Genomic DNA, 7,443 nt, shown 5'->3' on the forward strand with positions numbered 1-7,443 from the left:
ATTGTTGTGCAACTAACATCCAGAACTTTTTCAACTTGTAAAACTGAAGCTTGATACACATTAGGTTACAACATTCCACTTTCCCCTCCCTCCAGCCCCTGACAACCACTATTCTACTGTTTCTATGAATGTGACTAGATATCTCAGTTAAGTGGAATCACACAGTAGTTGTCTTTTCTATAACTGACTTTTTTCACTTAGCATAATGTCCTTAAGGTTCATCTACATTGTAGCATGTGTCGGAATTTCCTTTCTTTTAAAAGACGAATGACATTCCATTATGTCTGTACCACATCTTGGTTAACCATTTATCCATTGCCGGACATGTGGGTTGCTTGTGAATAGGGCTGCTATGAAAATCGGTGTGTAAATATCTCTTCAAGATCCTGCTTTCATCCCGCCCCATCACTTCATTGAAGAATAATTGGTAAGTACAATTGTATATGTTTAAAGTATATTAAAGTACTATTTCTATTTCCTTCATATATCCACCACTTTATCTGGAAGGACCATGGCAAAGACCATGGCAAAGACTCTTTTCTTAGTAACAGAACCTCAAATTTTAGCTAGACACATTGGCTTTAGGAATTAAGACAATGTTTTTTAGCTTCCCTTGAAGCTGGAGTGGTCATGTTACTATGTTCTGGCCAGTAGTATGTAAGCAGAATTGTTGTGTGGGAATTTGGGGAAGGTCTCTTAAAGGGAGTGGGAGTGAGGGCCCTTTTGTCCTCTCTCATTCCTTCTCTTATCTGGAAAAAAAGCATGAAAGCTGGAGAGCCAGCTCCTATTTTGTGCCATGAGGTAACCCTGAGTTTGGAGGTTATTCGCTAGGGATAGTGCAGCAGCAAAGTAGCAACCTGTGTTGTTAATGACATGGTGGGTTTGTCAAATTATTCTCTCAACTACTTTCTACATAAGAGATAAATAAATTTTTGATTTTGGATTTCTTTATTATATGAAGCTGGATTTAATCCTAACAAAGGCGCTTTCCCACATTTTATCTATATTTATCTTTTTTCTAGCCTCATTTTTTTCCAAACACAAATCTGTAACAGATTCCATGTTTTAAAAATCTAAGGTTTAAAACATCATTTTTATTTTTTATAATGTCCAAGATTTTGGTATGTGAACCTTATGATAGTAATTATTGTTGCTTCTGGGTACATGGTAGGTTTTTACTTAATTTTTCCCTTGTGGTTGAGTAGAACCATGTGACTAATTCTGACGACGCATTGTGAGAAGAAGCACGTGCTGTCACTTGAGCACTGGAGCATTTAATTGCCAGTGTGAGTCCCTGCAGAGTTGCTTTTACTTCTGGAATGGTAGCTGGTAATATTAACATCCAACCTGGGTCCTGAGGACAACGAGGAGTAGAACATCCTATCGACATGTAATGGACAGGTAGCGTGAGTGAGAAAGAAACCTTTTTTCTTTAAGACCATTGAAATTTCAAGGTTGTTGTTCCTGCTACATAACCTAGCCTAGCTGTCCTCAAAGTGTGGTCAGAGGACTCCTGGGGGCCCTCTAAAACCCTTAAGGTGGTCCTCAGAAGGAGCAAACTTTTCCTAATGACACAAGTACGTTATTTGCCTTGTTTGCTGTGTTGACATTTGCCCTCATGGTGCAAAAGTAATAATGAATAAAACCACTAGCACTGTAGCAGGAATCAAGATAGTGGTACCAAGTTGTAGTCTTCTTCACCTTCCTCTCACAGTAAAAACAAACCAGCAAGCAGAATGCCCACATAAAACCCCAAAACTAGTTTTACTTAAGACTATCCTTGCTTAGAATTATAATTTTTATCAAATTTCACCCTTTGAGTACATATCTTTTTGATATTCTGTACGACGAAATGGGAAATACATCAAAAGCAATTTTGAAGTGTAATGGTCCTCTTAAGGAAAAAGAACTTGTGTCACTGAGTTGTGAGCTGGACCAGCCACTCCTTTCATGAAACAACATTTTTACTTGAATGAATGACTTATAGACAAACTATGGCTATCCAGACTTTGGCATTTGCTAAACATTTTTTTACAAGTGCTCCAAGTGAGTCATTCAGTTAAAGGTAAACAACTGATAGTATTTATGGCAACAATAAAATTCAAAGCGAACCTACCACTATGAGTTTGAAGCTTCTCAGATATTAAAGCCTTTTCTGATAAGTGGTTATATTAATGAATATGGTATTTTTGTCTTGTATAATGAAACATGTCAAAATGTGGAAGGTCTGTACAACTGTGAACCAGTTTTTCTAAGGGATCAGTGCAGGAAGTGACCAAATCATGCATGGGTAACAGATCCATTTAAAGAACAAAATAGACCAATGCATTTTAATGTAACAGAACACAAGAAATTTCTTTGACGTGGTTTCAGATTCCATGTTGCAACTAACCTTTAGGAAACTACCATTTGTTGAATTTTGGTGTAATATAAAAGAAGACTATCCATAACTATCTAAAAAAGCTATTAAAATATTCCTTCCTTTTTTAACTATACATATTTCAACAAAAACAACATATGGCAGCAGAATGAATACAGAAAAAATACGAAAATTCTGCTGTCTTCCATTAAATCTATGAAAGAGATTTGCAGAAATTAAAAAGAACACATTTTTCTTATTTGATTTTTTCAAAATATACTTATTTTTCATAACAAATATATTTATGTTAGCATATAATGAGTTTATTATTGCTATTTTTAAATCAATAAAGAAATACAATTATTTTAAGCATCTTTTATTTATTTTTAGTTAGAAAATTTTCAACTAGAGATGATAGTTAATATTATTTTATATTAGTTTCAGGTGTACGGCATAGTGGTTAGACATTTATATAATTTACAAAGTGATCCCCTTGGTTAATCTAGTACCTACCTGGCACTATACATGGTTATTACAATATTATTGACTACATTCCCTATGCTGTACTTCACATCCTCATGACTATTTTGTAACTGCCAATTTGTACTTCTTAATCCCTTCACCTTTTTCACCTAGACCCTCCATTCTGGCAATAACCAGTTTGTTCTCTGTGTCTATGTATATATGAGTCTGTTTTCATTTTGTTCATTTATTTTGTTCCTTAGATTCCACATAAAGTGAGAACATATGGTATTTGTCTTTCTCTATCTGACGTATTTCATGTGGCATAATACCCTCTAGATCCATCCATATTGTTGTAAATGGTAAGATTTCATTTTTTTATAACTGAGTAAACATTCCATTGTATGTTATTAAAAATTTCTTAATTTTAACTTCAAATGTAGTAATTATTGATAAATATAGTCCACATAAACAAAAGCTCTTTTAGGTCCTCAATAATTTTTAAGAGTAAGAAGGGGTCCAGAGACCAAAAATATTTGAGATCTGCTGTTCTAGCTTATCCTGACTGATAGAATTGTAATATTCAGCTACCTTTTTTAAATATTATTTTATTTGGTCATTTATATACTCATTGAACAAATATTTATTGAGCACTACTACATGCCAATTATTCTAAGCCCTGGGGTTTCAGCAATGAATTAAAGACACAAGACTATTTATCTTTATGGAGTTTACATTCTAGTGTGTAGCAGGGAACAAAAAATAATCAAAATAAATATATAACATATCTAACATGTTAGATGGCATTACACCTATGGAGAATAATATAACAGGAAAAGGGAATAGGGAATTCCTAGGCTAAAGGTGTTTAATTTTAAATAGGGCAGTCAGAAAAGACCTCACCAAGGTGACATTTGGTCAAAGACCTACACAAAGCAAGGAAGATTCATTTCAGTAACAAGGAATTGTTACTGTGCAAAGCTCCTAAGAGCATGTCTGGGATATTTTCAAGGACTATCCAGGAGACCAATGGCAGCTGGATCGGTATATTGTGCTCAGCATTACAGGATAATTACCAGTATTACTAATATACTTTATGCAATTTTCCCTGGTCTTCCTAATAATCTGCTGGTCCTAGGGATGTATCCTAACTTTTTCTCTGGGGTAGTTAGGTGGATGTAAGCTATTTTGCTGAAGAATTTTGCTTGGCATCATCTTTAGAATGTGACCTATAATGTTTATCTCTGGCTATTTAATTATTACTCATATTATCTTAGAAAGCAGGTACTGTCCTTATGAGGATTTATCCCTTAGTTTTTTTGAGGCAAATGAGAGCAGATCCAACATTTAGAAACATTGAAAGCATTTTCTATACATATATTACAATTGGAACTCATTCATTCATTCATCTAACAAATACTTACTATTTGCAAGATCCTGTTCTAGGCTCTTTAGATATATCTGTAAACAGAACTAAGATTCCTGCCCTTGGGAAGCTGATTATTAAGTAAGGGGAGGTAGAGAATAAACAAACATCACAAGTAAGTAAATTATATGCTATATTAGAAAGTACTATGGTGGAGAAACATATGGCCTTGATTGTGGTGATAGTTTCTTGTGTGTATACTTATCTCCAAATGCATCAGGTTGTACACATTAAATATCTACAGCTTTTTGTCTGTCAATTATACCTCAATAAAATGATTTTTAAAAAGGTAATAAATGCCATGGTAAAAAAGCAGAGTAAAGGATTCTAAGTTACATCTTTGTAATTTTTACATATAAGTACATAATTAAATAAAAATACCTTATTCTTGTAGTGATCAAAAATTTTTTTGATTTTTGTGGCAAATACTTTTTTACTTTTAAATTTATAGACTTACAGAATCTACCTACGTAGTAACCTAGGAAGATGCATGTGGCCACTGATGATCATCGAGGTAACTCTTTTCTTTTATATCTGGATTATCTTAGTGCCTGTTATTTGAAGACTCTCTTCTTTGACAGAGGAGAGGTTAGTATTGTAAAATATTTTGTCTCTATTTCTTGTCTTTTTTTTTTTTTGGTATTAGTCGTGGCAATGTTAACCCATTTAACAAACTCCCCAGTTCAGCAGTTTAACCTAATTTACTTCTCAGTACATCCCAATCCGTAGTGTTAGGTGTGGTTTGTTCCTTTGGGTAGTCAGTCAGGGACCCAAGCTGATGGAGGCCCTGTTATCTTCAACATGTGGCTACCAAGGTCACCTGGGGTATCACAATTCTCCTGAAGGATATTTGATGAAAGAGAGTGGGATACTCACAGAAGGATTTTACAGGTCACCAAGAAGTGGCATAATCACTTCCACTTACATTCTGTTGGCCGGAACTCAGTCACATGGCCCTCTTAACTGCAAAATAGTCCATGAGATGTAGTCTAGATTTACCGAGGAGGGAAAGAAATTCGTTTTGATGAATAGGTAGTTTGGTTCTGTCAGTTTTCCCATGGAAAAAGATAACTGTCATTTCTTTAGTAGGAAAAAGGGGCAGTGTGTTCTTTGTGTTCTAGGAGGTATAATCTCACATTCAGCTGCCTTGTGACCAAGGCCGTATCTGTAGAAACTGAGATATGGAGATGGTATTTCATGTGCTCAGAAGCTTCAGGTGGCTGTAGTTGTCCCATGTAAAAGGCTTGTCATTTTTTCCTTGAAAAAATGAGTACTCAGACTATTGGTTACAGTTAAAAATATATTATCCAAATATTAAAGCTTTACTATTACTTTTTTCTTTTTCTGATTTTTCTCATTCTTCTTCTAACTCAAAACTTCTATGACAATCTTAAATCTTAGTTATTATCATATTACCATCTTAATATTATCTGTATTTTCATATCAAAGAATATGTTTAAGGTGTAACATTATTGAAACCTTGAAAACAATCTTAACTAAAAACAATTAAATCTAATTTAAGCATATTATTAAGATAATACTTACAATGCACTATTTCATTTTGGACTTTAGAAAAGTTAGGATGTTTACATTTACACTATAAGTATTAATAAAGCTTACACAAAGACTATGAGGTGACAGTATGTCCTTTTTTAACTTTTTATAATTTGATAGCTTTAGATTCCAATTTTAAAAAGTCTTTAGATATACATGGGTACTTATCATTGTATTAAAGTCTCAAAAGGCATTTTAAAATAGAAAATATAACATCAGTGCAAATAATATTAATGTTAAGGATTACTAGAGAGATTTTATTCTGTTAAATCTACTCAGAAAATATATATATATGGAGTTTTTTTTTGTTTTTTTGTTTTTTTGTTTTTTTTTTTAGGGGAGGCAACTCTTGGTTGACCTCACAGATTGCAAGGACCTTGTCAGCTTAAAATCATTTATTTATTATTATTATTTTTTATGCCTACAGCACCTGGTCTTCCTAGGTAGTCTCCCATCCAAGTACTAACCAGGCCTGCCCCTGCTTAGTTTCCAAGATCAGACAGGATCAGGCATGTTCAGGGTAGCATGGCTGTAGACTGCAAATATTTTGAATCTATGAAAATCTAATAGATAAAAAATGAGATCTCATTGTAATTTTAATTTGCATTTATTTGATTACAATAAGACAGATTTTTTTGGGGGGGGGCCCATGTTTTTGGCCATTCTAGAGGTTGAGTTGCTAGTTCACGTCACTTATTCATTTTCTCCTAGAGGTTTCATGTTTTCCTTGTTACTTTATGTTAACTTGCTGTATATTTTAGGGTATCAACACTTCATTATATATGTTTCAGCTTTTGTCTTAACTATTTAGGATACTTTAATTTTTCAGTTTCACTTTGAAATTTATTTTAATAGTTTTCTGAGGTACAGTTGACATACATAAACTGCATAAATTTAAAGTGTACAATTTGGTAAGTTTTCGACTTATGTATACTTTTGTTAAGCCATTACCACAATCAGATAATGAACACATCCATCACCCCTCAAAGTGTCCTCATGCCCCTTTGTAATTTCTCCCACTAGTCCTCTCTGCCCACCCCTCATATCCGCAGGCAACCACTGATCTGCCTTCTGTCATTAGAGCTTACTTGGATTTTCTGGAATTTTATATAAATGAAATCATACAGAATATATTTTTGGGGGGTAATTAGTTATTAAAGAAATACAAATAAAAAATACAATGAGTTATACTACAGCCTGTTAGAATGGTTAAAATGAAAAGGACTGATGATACCAAATGGTGAAGATGAGGAGCAACTAGAATTTTTATATACTGCTCGTGGGAATGTATAATGACACAACCATCTTGGAAAACAGTTTGGTATTTTCTTTAAAAAGTTAAGTATTTACTTATGATGTGATTCAGCCATTCCACTCCTAGGTATTTACCTAAGAGAAATGAAAACAGTTCCATACAAAGACTTGTGCATGAATGTTCACAGATACTTTATTTGTAACATCTCCCAACTGGGGACAACCCAAATGTCCATCAACAAATCAGCGGATAAATAAATTGTGGTATATTCATACAACAAAACAGTACTCGTAAATTAGAACTATTGATTTATGCAATAATATAGATACATTTAAAAATGATATCTTTTGACATTTTATGCTATATAATCAGTTTATTTTTACATGA

At 33.5% G+C, this 7,443-nt stretch overlaps 1 long non-coding RNA gene and 1 pseudogene across 1 annotated transcript in view; one reads left to right on the top strand and one right to left on the bottom strand.

Annotated features, from left to right (window-relative positions):
- Nucleotides 1-267: 267 nt before the first annotated feature.
- LOC111731620 overlaps nt 268-7,443 on the top strand; it is a 14,593-nt gene continuing 7,417 nt past the window's right edge. Inside the window, exons 1-2 of the long non-coding RNA XR_002777238.1 lie at nt 268-427; nt 4,699-4,761. This is a non-coding gene — a long non-coding RNA (uncharacterized LOC111731620). The remainder of the gene's footprint in view (nt 428-4,698; nt 4,762-7,443) is intronic.
- On the bottom strand, nt 6,220-6,338 carry LOC111731636 (annotated as a pseudogene).

The sequence above is a fragment of the Pteropus vampyrus genome, unplaced genomic scaffold (assembly GCF_000151845.1).
Source record: "Pteropus vampyrus isolate Shadow unplaced genomic scaffold, Pvam_2.0 Scaffold388, whole genome shotgun sequence".
NCBI classification, from domain to species: Eukaryota; Metazoa; Chordata; class Mammalia; order Chiroptera; family Pteropodidae; genus Pteropus; species Pteropus vampyrus.